Source organism: Eptatretus burgeri, chromosome 13, assembly GCF_056783735.1.
Source record: "Eptatretus burgeri isolate ZD-2024b chromosome 13, Ebu_testis_v1, whole genome shotgun sequence".
NCBI classification, from domain to species: Eukaryota; Metazoa; Chordata; class Myxini; order Myxiniformes; family Myxinidae; genus Eptatretus; species Eptatretus burgeri.
The window spans coordinates 57,665,167-57,676,223 of record NC_140973.1 but is presented as its reverse complement, the minus strand read 5'-3'; positions in this window follow the sequence as shown (position 1 = coordinate 57,676,223).

The window sequence follows — 11,057 nt, the reverse complement described above, 5'->3', positions numbered from 1 at the left end:
ACACGAGAAATGGGCATGAAGAACTAATGTAACATGTTAAATAAGGTGGTGTAATAGCCACTGCATCAACGTCGGTAAACTTCCGGAATTCATTTAATTACACGATCTTTAAAATCATCATTTTATTTTGAATTGAATTATGTAATTGAACACTGCGTGGGGTAAGGTGTTCTATCGACTCTACTTTTCTGATGTTGCTGTTGTTGGTTGTTATTTATTTATTTATTTATTTTTTTGGTTGTTTTTCTGAGTGACGAAGAGCAATACGTTGTTGGTTTTTTGAACGAGGGGAAATTAATTGAGCTGAGGGATCAGAAATAACAATACCTGGGACAAAAGGTGTGAAAATGAGGCAACAAAACGGAGGGAAAGCTCAACCCGACTATCACCGGTAGGCCTGAATTTACCCGAGACACAAACTGGAACGATTCAACCAAGCAAGATACGGTTTGGGATAGAAACATTGACGAAAAACATGACCAGAAAAAAACAGGAATCAAAACAAAACATTAAAACACAACGTATCTGGCCCGGGGAACCTATCTTGGCTGAACTGGAAGCAGCAGCTGTCGATCAGATGTCCAAGTGCTGCAAATCCGGAACCGGAAGCCTATAGTTCTACAGAGAATACAAAGATAGCAACTAGCCTTTGATTCCTGTTTGGAGATATGATCCTCCCTTGAATGGTTATGGCAGATAGTGAGGCCAAGGCATTTCAGGGTCTGTACCTCATCCAGTAGCTGTCCAGAGACGTAGAATGAATAGTTTGATTTCCGATCTTTGTGTAGAGACAGTATGAGCGTCTGTGACTTGCCAACAGATAATGTGATCTTCCAAGTAGTTCACCAGCAGCTTATATTGTCCAAGTCTGATGAATGGGATTCAGCAGCAGTCGGCCTTTTACAAGTGTGATGTGCTGTTGTGCACAGGGTGGAATCATCAGCAAAATTGTAAAGTTTGTTTTCAAGAAAATTAGGCAGATTTTTGACACATCAAGAACGACGGAGTTCATAGAACACCTTTCTCCGCACGGTCTTGAGAAAAAAAGGACATGTGAAGCGAGTCAACACTGAGAAAGTGAGCGGCAAATTTGATTGGTCGAGATGGCGTAAAATGGTGTAATATTTTGTCGAAGCGTAGTCCTGCTAAACGGAATTTTTTTGAAAGTGCCAAGAAGGCAATTTGTGTTCTACTATGTTCAACTATAAAATTCATTTGAAATAAAATAAAGATTTTAAAGGCTGTCAGAAAAAAACAAAAACTTTTTTCAGAAGTTTACCACTGTTGATGCACCGTCTTTTACACCGCCTTATTTAACACATCATATGAGTTATTTGTGCTTGTAGTTTATGTCCTTTATGACATCCTTAAAACAATAAGTTTCCTGTTTAGAAAGATTTTCAATTTTGTTTGAATGCTGGACAGGCAGACAAACTAAAAAAAATACCTTGCTCCACTGTGCACATGCGCAATCAACCAGGACGTACAATTTGTCAAATTCAGAGGCAAAGTAATGCGAAACTGCATATTTATGGTCCAATTTATGTTCAAAATATAACATTCAATGGAAATTAAGTTTGTCGTCGATCATAAACTGACGTATGCAAATAGACAAAGAGACAAACAAAGTGAACCAATTTCTTAACCCCGCTTTTCGCTTCGCGCACGTGCGGGGTATTAATGAAGGTCCGAAGATTTAGCTTTGTGGAATCCCAGCCTGAAAGGAAAGATCATGGAAAAGTATACGATCAAGTGCTGTTTCCACTCAAAGAGGAAATCACACAACCATTTGAGGAAGCGGTCCTGAATACCGAAGAAAGACAACTGAGAAAGCAACGCTGGATGCCAGACAGTATCAAAAGCTCAAGAGATATCCTGAATGATGGCTCTCATCTCTTGATTTGTGTCATTTTCCCCGCAAATCTTTGTCCACAACCACTGCAGGACTGCATCGCCCTCTTCAGGTGGGATGTAATTGTCCCTGAGCAGATATCTTGCAACTTGGGTCCATTATCAATTCAAATCAGTATTCCTTGCAGAAATACATTTGGTGAAAGAGAAATCATGCAGAATCTGTATTCGACATCATTATGCCGTTTGAGTCACAATCCTTCCCAATGTGTCGAGATCATGAAAACACACTTCCTCATGTGACCTCAACGTGGAAAGGTCCATGGAAAGTGGAAAGGTCCAACGTGGAAAGGTCCTCAACGTGGAAAGGGTTGTTGGTGCTCCGGCCTTTCGGATGAGAACCAACCTTCATCTGAGAATATCTGAGAAGATAAAGAGCATGCAGGTTTGGGTAATAAATTGTAATAGTCCATGATCCTATCATCACTCGCAAAGTCTGCATAATTCACGAGAAACTTTAATTTTACCCTTGACCGGGTGTTTGGAATCTCGTGCCATCTTTTGGAGTTTTGTGTCACATTGGTGTAAGTGCATGTCATTTGTTCTGTAACATGAAATGTGTAATTTGGGTTTCCTCTTTTGTCCCAGTAATTCCCCAGAAAGGAGGCCATAATGGAATTCATTTGGTATCTCAAATCGTCAAGTTGCTGCTTTAACAGAAAACAATTTGCACTGATTTGCCTGCTGTGAACAGTTAATTACCTGTAATTTAAGCAATGGATTGTATGCTGCCACAACTATGACATATATGCCAATTAGAGGGGTATTAGTCGTAGAATCGCGGCCATTTTTAATAGTTAGTGGTTATTCGGCCTTCTCAGCTGGACGAGGGAGCGTTTGATTTCAGCAGCAAAGGATGCTTTACAAACGATTAGAACTTCCAAGTCCACTCATCTGCGAGCCGTGCATTATCAGAGAAGGAATTAATTTCCATTATGGCTGAACATGTGGCCATTGCCTGAAAATTGCCCATTGTCTGGATTCCAGAAACTGGTGACAGAAGAAAGGCAACCTCAGCACCGGCGTAAAGATCCACAACCTTCAGCCAATGTTACAGGGTGCGCGTCGGCCCTAGATTTCAAATTACAATTGATTGTAAAGTTATACAAATTAACACAACATTTTCAACACTGAGCCAAAAACTGACAGTGACAATTGCTTATCTGTACAATTTTGAGCCATCATTAGACCCTGGGCTTGAGGGATAATGGCATCACCGGGCGAGTTAATCCCATATATAGTGCCTATAGAAAGTCTGCACCCAATTTGATAATTTTCACCTTTTGTTGCCTTATAGCCTGGAATTAAATTGCATTAAATCAGACTTTTTCTTCCTTTATTTACACATCGTAACCCACAACTTCTTGGTGAAAAACAAATTATACAAATTTCAGAAAATTAAGTAAAAATACAGAACTTGAATATCGTGGTTGGATATGTGCACAACCCCGCCCGAAAATAGCAATTGTGAATTAGCTCAGGTGGTACCAATCACCCTCAAAATCACACACCAAATTAATTGGCCTGCACCTGTGTTAAATTGTAATGATTCTGATTATTTCAGAATAAAATCAGCTGTTCCTATAGGTTTCCTCTGCTGGATAGTGAATTTCACAGCAAAGACTCAACCATGAGCCCCAAGGAGCTTCCAAAAGACCCCCAAGATAAAGTTGTGGAAAGGCACAGATCAGGGGATGGGTATAAAATATTGCAAAGGCCTTGAATAATCCTTGGAGCACAGTGAAGACAATCATTAAGAAGTGGAAGGCAAACGGTACCACCAAGACCCTGCCTCAATCAAGCCTTACCTCAAAACTGGATGACCAAGCAAGGAGGAGACTGATCAGAGAGGCCACCAAGAGGCCAACGGCAACTTTGAAAGAGCTGCATGCCGTTATCGAAAAGACTGGTCACTGTGTGATTGTGACAACAATATCTCAAGTGCTCCACAAGTCTGGCCTGTACGGAAGGGTGGCAAGAAGGAACCCATTACTCAAAAAAGCCCACCTTGAGTCCCATTTGACGTATGAAAAAAACCACTCCAGAGATTCTGGTCATGTGGCAAAACGTTTTGTGGTCTGACGAAATCAAGATGGAACTTTTTGGCCTAAACCATTATGTTTGACACAAACCCAACACAGCACATCACCCAAAGAACTCCATCCATACTGTGAAGCACGGTGGTGGCAGCATCATGTTATGTGGATGTTTCTAATCAGCAGGGCCTGGGGCACATGTCAGGATAGAAGTGAAAATGTATGGAGCAAAATACAGAAAAATCCTTGAGGAAAACCTGCTGCCCTCTGCAAGAAAGCTGAAATTGGGATGGAAGTTCACCCTTCAGCATGACAACAACTTGAAGCACACAGCCAAAGCTACACTGGAGTGGCTAAGGAACAAAAAGATAAATGTCCTTGAGTCGCCCAGTCAGAGCCCCAACCTAAATCTAATCAAAAATCTGTGGCATGACTTGAAGATTGCTGTCCATCAACGCTCCCCACGCAACATGATTGAGCTTGAACAGTTTTGTACAGAAGAATTGGCAAATATTGCCCAAACAATGTGTGCAAAGTTTGTAGAGACCTATCCCAGACTCACAGCTGTAATTGCTGTCAAAGGTGCTTCCATGAAGTATTAACTCGGGGGGGGGGGGGTGGACACTTATCCAACCAAGATATTCTCGTTTCGTATTTTTAATTGATTTTCTGAAATTTGTAGAATTTGTTTTTCACTTAGAAGTTGTGGATTACGATGTGGACATAAAGGTGGAAAAAGTCTGATTTAATGCAGTTTAATTCCAGGCTACAAGGCAACGAAAGGTGAAAAATTTGAAAGGGGGTGTAGACTTTGTGAAGGCATTGTATGCTTTCTGGGGGTGCCTGGTACTATCGCAGCAGCTTCGTGGGCAAGAAAATGCACTGGGTGGTTTGTCATGGCTTCCCCATGGGTCGTCATGGCATAAATTTGTCATTTGTTGACGGTGTCGTAGACAATCACATACTCTGTGAAAGGCATTGCGGGATTTTTGACGTCCTCTCTTTCTCTCTCATGGTATGACTGAAGACAGGTAATCCCATGGCAAGGATTATACTGGTCGTCTTGCCTTCACAGTAGTTATGGCAGGAATTTGTAATGTATTCATGGTTCCAGCGATAACTCACCGACGTACATTTCATCAAAAAAACACCATGGGGTCTATAACGTCCACCAACTAATGTCAGCAGATAGGATACCCAGCATAACGTTTGAGGGACCAAACACTTTGTGATGCAATGCCCTTCATGTGAAGCACCAATCCCACAGTTTATAATCGAGTTGAGAATCAAGCCCAGAATTAACAGTTCAAAGGCACCTGTCACCTTTCATCAGCCTCCATCCAAACTAAAAATGTTGAGAGGTTCTTGCTGATTATATAATTTTTCACTGACTAGGCATGATAGTTGATGGCAGATATTTTTACCCCGAGCTCACAAAGCCAAAAGCAGGGTAAAGCAATTGGTTCACTTTGTCTGTCTGTCTGTCTACAGACATCAGTTTATGATCAAGGAACAACTTGTTACCCCACGTGCGCGAATCTAACAGCCGGGTTACCAGTAAAGTACTTTGGCTCTGAATTGGGCAAATTGTACGGAATCTCGTCCACATTGCGCAAGCACAGAGGGAGGAATGAGATCATTTATTATATCTGCCTGTCCAGCAGTCAAACAAAATTGAAAATCATTCCAAAGAGGAAACTTACTGTTTTTAAGGATGTCTTGAAAGACACAAACAATAGGCACGACGAACTAATGTAATATGTTGAATAAGTTGGTGTAAAAGACACTGCATCAATGGCAGTAAACTTCCAAGAAAATTTTTTTCCACGACCTTTAAAAATCTATATTTTATTTCAAATAAATTGCCTTGAACAATGGAGAACACAAGTCGCCTTAGTACTTTGAAAAAGCCCTCCATTTAGCAGTACTTCGACATAATAGTAAGACATTTTAAATCATCTCGACCAATCAAATTTGTCCAATTGCAAAATTGCAGACAAATACCTTTGCAGACCTCATAGAGAACATTCCTCTGCCAGGCTGAATTGTTCACATCTTGTATGTCACTGATAGGTCGGATCTGATTCCGGACCTTAATGAAAATTGAGTCGGCTTATTTTTGTCACCAAACCAACTCTTCCACCTCGTTTTGTCACAAGTCGTCCACAACTTTTAGAGAGAACATGCTATACATAGTTTTTGGCCCCATCTCTCAATGGTGAAGAATCACATGAAAAATTCTCGAATCCGGATCCAGATTCAGATCTTCACTAAAATCGAAACAATTACAGTAGTCCTCGTCACACACCCAACCTGTCCACCAAGTTTCATCCGAATCCGTCCACAACCTTTTGAGATATCATCCAATATCGTTTTTAGCCCCGTCTTCTCAATGGTGAAGAATCATTAAAAAAAATTATAGAATTCTTGTATCCAGATCTGGATTCGGATCTTCAACAAAATTGAATCAATTCTTCTTAGTGGCACTCCCAATCTGTCCACCAAGTTTCACGTGAATCCATCCCGAAGCTTTTGAGATATTGTGCTTGATATAGTTTTTGGCCCTATCTTTCAATGGTGAAGAAACATTTGAAAAATTCTCAGATCCGGATCTGGATTCGGATCTTCACCAAAATTTAGCGTTGCTGTCCTTGGCTGTTCAACGAAGCACACACATAATTTCAAAACGATTGCTTGAAAACTGTGGCCAAAAATCGTGTGACAAACAGACAAACAAACAGACAAGCCGGTAGGCGGCGATGGGTCGCCGAGCATGGAAACTATAAGATATAGAGCAAAATGGATGTCATGTAGTAGATAGGGAATCACCTTAAGATTATGCATATCAAATCTCATCCAGTTCCATCTACTGATAACTACTCGGTATCCATTTGAATGAAAAGTACCGAAAATGCGGTTTGAAATTGGAAATCCCCAAAGTTCGAGGGGGTGCTGCGGGCGAACAAAGATCTAAGTCGAAAATCCAGCTCGATCATTTGTGCACAATGTATTCCAGACGATTAGTGTGAATTTTCATGACCATCCGACCATAACCCTAGGAGGAGTAGCATTTGGTGCGAAGGCACCTCCGGCTCTCGCATATTATCGATTTTTGCACTAATTGACCTTTGACCCCTGACCTAAGCGAAATCAGTCAATATATCCTGAGGCAAAGTTGTAGTACTCATTGAGTACCATGAACCTGCAAAGTTTCATTTGTATCGATGCACTCACCTGGCCGCTAGGGGGTCTTCAATTTTCGCCAATTTTCGCGCATACCCTAATTGTAGGGGGCGCTGCAGGTAAAGTATTCCATATATCACAAAAACCGGAATATATTTGATAGAGCATCACCTGTAGATCATTCGTGCCAAATTTCATAACCCCACGTGGGATAATGGCTTTCGGAATTGATTTCACGTGAACGGTACAGATTTTGAAGGTTTTTCAGTTGTTGCTGGGGAACCAAAGCGTCCCTAGCAACCATCACAATTTCCAAAGCACTAGTTCATAAGATGTACCTACCACCCGAGTTTGGTCAAAATCTGCCCACGTTTACTACCAATTATGCTGATGACAAACAAACAACCATCCAAACAAACATCCAAACAAACAGACAGAATTACTGACAATAAGGGTCACCTATTTCAGCGACCCAACAGACAGACAAACGCAACAGACCAACATACTTGGCAAAAAAATTTTCGCCAAGTAATAACCGGACCCAAATGCAGCACCCTCTCCTTCAGCAAGGGAAATCACACTGACTTCATGACTCCAACCTGCCGATTCCCAAAAAATTGCCGATATCGGCGAAGCACTAATGTGTGTGTGTGTGTGTGTGTGTGTGTGTGTGTGTGTGTGTGTGTGTGTGTGTGTGTGTGTGTGTGTGTGTGTGTGTGTGTGTGTGTGTGTGTGTGTGTGTGTGTGTGTGTGTGTGTGTGTGTGTGTGTGTGTGTGTGTGTGTGTGTGTGTGTTGTTCATAAAGCATTATATATTATCTCAGCAAACTCCCCACCCCCATCCCTCTCTCTTTTTTTCCCATCATTGCTCAACCCCCTCCCAATGCAGTGCAGCACCATTCTCCCACCCTTCCCCTCTCTTCTCTTCTCTTCTCTTCTCTTCTCTCTCATCCCCCCACCCCCTCTCTGGACATATCCTGACGGTGGTTATGTCTGGATGGTGTTTGTCTCCGGACATGTCTGGGCGGTGTTCATGTCCAGATGGAAGTTTGTCTCCAGATGCATCCGAGTGGTGTTTGTCTCTGGATGGCTTGGCTCTGGACGTGTCTGGGCGTTGTTTGTCTCTGGACTTGTCCGGGCGGTGTTTATGTCCAGACAGGAGTTTATCAACAGACGTGTCCAGATGGGAGTTTGTCTCTGAACAGCTTGGCTCTGGATGCATCCGGGCAGTGTTTGTCTCTGGACGTATCTGGGTGGTGTTTGTCTCCGGACGTGTCCAGGTGGTGTTTGCCTCCAGACACATTTGGGTGGTGTTTGTCTCCGGACGTGTCCGTATGGGAGTTTATCTCCAGGCGGGACTTTATCTCCAGACGTGTCCGGATGGGAGTTTGTCTCTCGACATGTCCGGATGGGAGTTTGTCTCTAGACAGCTTGACTTCAGATGTGTCTGGGCAATATTTGTCTCCGAACACGTCTGGGCGGTGTTTGTCTCCAAACGCATCTGGATGGTGTTTGTCTCCAAACACGTCTGGGCAGTGTTTGTCTCCAGACGTTTCCGGACGGAAATTTATCTCCAGTCGTGTTCAGACAGGAGTTTGTCTCCGGACATGTCCGGATGGGAGTTTGTCTCTGGACAGCTTGACTCCAGATGTCTCCAGGTGGTGTTTGTCTCCGAATGTATAGAGCCGGTATATATGTCCAGACGGGATTTTGGCTCTGGACGTGTCTGGGCAGTGTTTCTCTCTGGACATGTCCGGGAGGTGTTTGTTTCCGAACGTGTCCGTGCAATATTTGTCTCCAGATGCATTCGGGCGGTGTTTGTCACCGAGCGTGTCAGGGCGAAAAGAGGTGGTGGTTGATAGCTGTTTTGAAGACCTGGATGGAAGAGTGGGATTGAAGAGAGTGTGGGAATATATTCCAAAGGTGGGGAAAAACAGGAATGAAAGAGTAAAGGTGAGCAGTGATTTGTGTTTTTGGTAGTTTGACCAGAAGGGGGTTGCTGACGGACCTTGAGTGCCCTGCAGAAATATGGGGAGGGTCATATCGCTGATAGAGCAGGGGGGAGGGCGAGACAGGAGAGGAGATGGTAGAACACAGAAAGACCACCGACCTGCCTGCGTTGAGAGAGTGAGAGGCCCAAAGACTCAGCCTTACCGTGGGAGATACCAATGATCCTAAATGCCTTGGTTTCCGCAGCATGAAGCCAAGAAAGTGGGCCGAGGAAGGACATTGCATGACAGAGGATGCCCAGTCGGCGACTAGCTATGGAGTCCAGGTTGGAAATGTGGCTTTCCCAGCAAAGATCATGGGATATAGTGAGACCAGAAGCTTGAATGAAAGGACTACATGAACAGGATTGTTGAGAACGTGGATGGAGGGGGGTGGGGGGTTCCAGATGGTCCTTTCAGAGAGACATTATGAGAGTGTGGGATTTGTCAGGATTGAAAGACATGCTCCACGTTTTACACCAGCTTGTGATTTTATCCAGACCTGCAGAGAGCAAAGAAGCTTTTGCTTGCCAATCTCAGGGATGACAAATGGTACAGCAGAGGTTGGAGTCATCAACAAAAAGATAATGAGGATTTTCCAGAGAGTCGGAGAGATCATTGATGAAAACCAGAAAAAGAACAGGGCCCAGAACGCTGCCTTGAGCAACTCCATCCTGGACAGGAAGAGGGGATGAGAGAACTCCATTTAGGGCAACACGTTGGCTGCGACAGGAGAGGAAGCCTGCGAGCCATGAATGGAGAAGGCCTTGGATACCATAGGAAGAAGGTATGGTCAGCAGGGCAGAGTGCTACCCATCCATCCATCCATCCAATGGGACCATGCTCTGTGCAGAGCATTGTTGCTGCCTTAGCAGTCTCCTTGGCTATTGGGCACAATCCTGGATGGGTTGCCACTCCGACACAGGATACCAGCAAGCTGGCACTCATTTTGCCGACCTCGGAAGGAAGACAGGCAGAGTCAACCCCACCTGGTATTAATTCAACAGACGAGTGGAATTTGAGCTCAGGATCCAAGGATCCTAAACCCTCCACCCTAACCATAAAGCCAACACCAGGCATATGGGGTGCCAGACCGTATCAAAAGCACACGATAGGTCGAGGAAGATTGCTCTGATTTCATATCTGGCATCGAGGACCTTCATCCATTGTTGGGAGAGCAGAAGCAGCATATCCAGGGTAGAGTGACCTGGTTTGATTCCAAATTGATGGTCGGAAATCAAGCCATTGGAGAAGAGCAAGGATTTAATGTCTGAAGCGATGATGGATTCCATAACCTTGCTGATGATTGGGAGAAGGCTGATTGGTCTGTAGCTGCAGGGATTTGTTTTTGCACCTTTTTATGCAGGGCAGTAATGTTTGCTGATTTTCAAGCAAATAGCAGGTGAGTAGGGTAAGAATACTGATTCTGGCTCACTTTTCCCCATGTAAATGAATGGGGGATTTTCAGCGATTTATATTTTTTTTCCCTAAAAATAAATCCCCTTTTTATCCCAAGGTATATTTATTTGTCTCCCCTTTTAACTTGGAGGTTGAACCTCATTGAATTGAACACCTGAGGGTTGAACAGCTCACTCATTGAACCTATAAAGATTTGTTCATTCTCAAATTCCTTCAATAGTTTAATTTTCTTTGCACAATAATCCCCATCTAAAATATTGACAAACAAAACATTTGAATCTTTATATTTTTTAAGATACCCCTTTTGTGCCATTACGAAATGATAAACTTCTCTTAATGCTCTCATCTGGCCACCTCCTGAGCCACATATCATTTTGAGATTATAGTAAATTGTTTTTTCATTGTTCAATTGATAACCATCAAAGTTTTCAGTCCATTCAAGGATATTCATTTTTTTCTTTACATCCTCTAACTTACTAGTTTTTAAATTAATTCGCTTATTTGTTTTATTTACCTTTGTT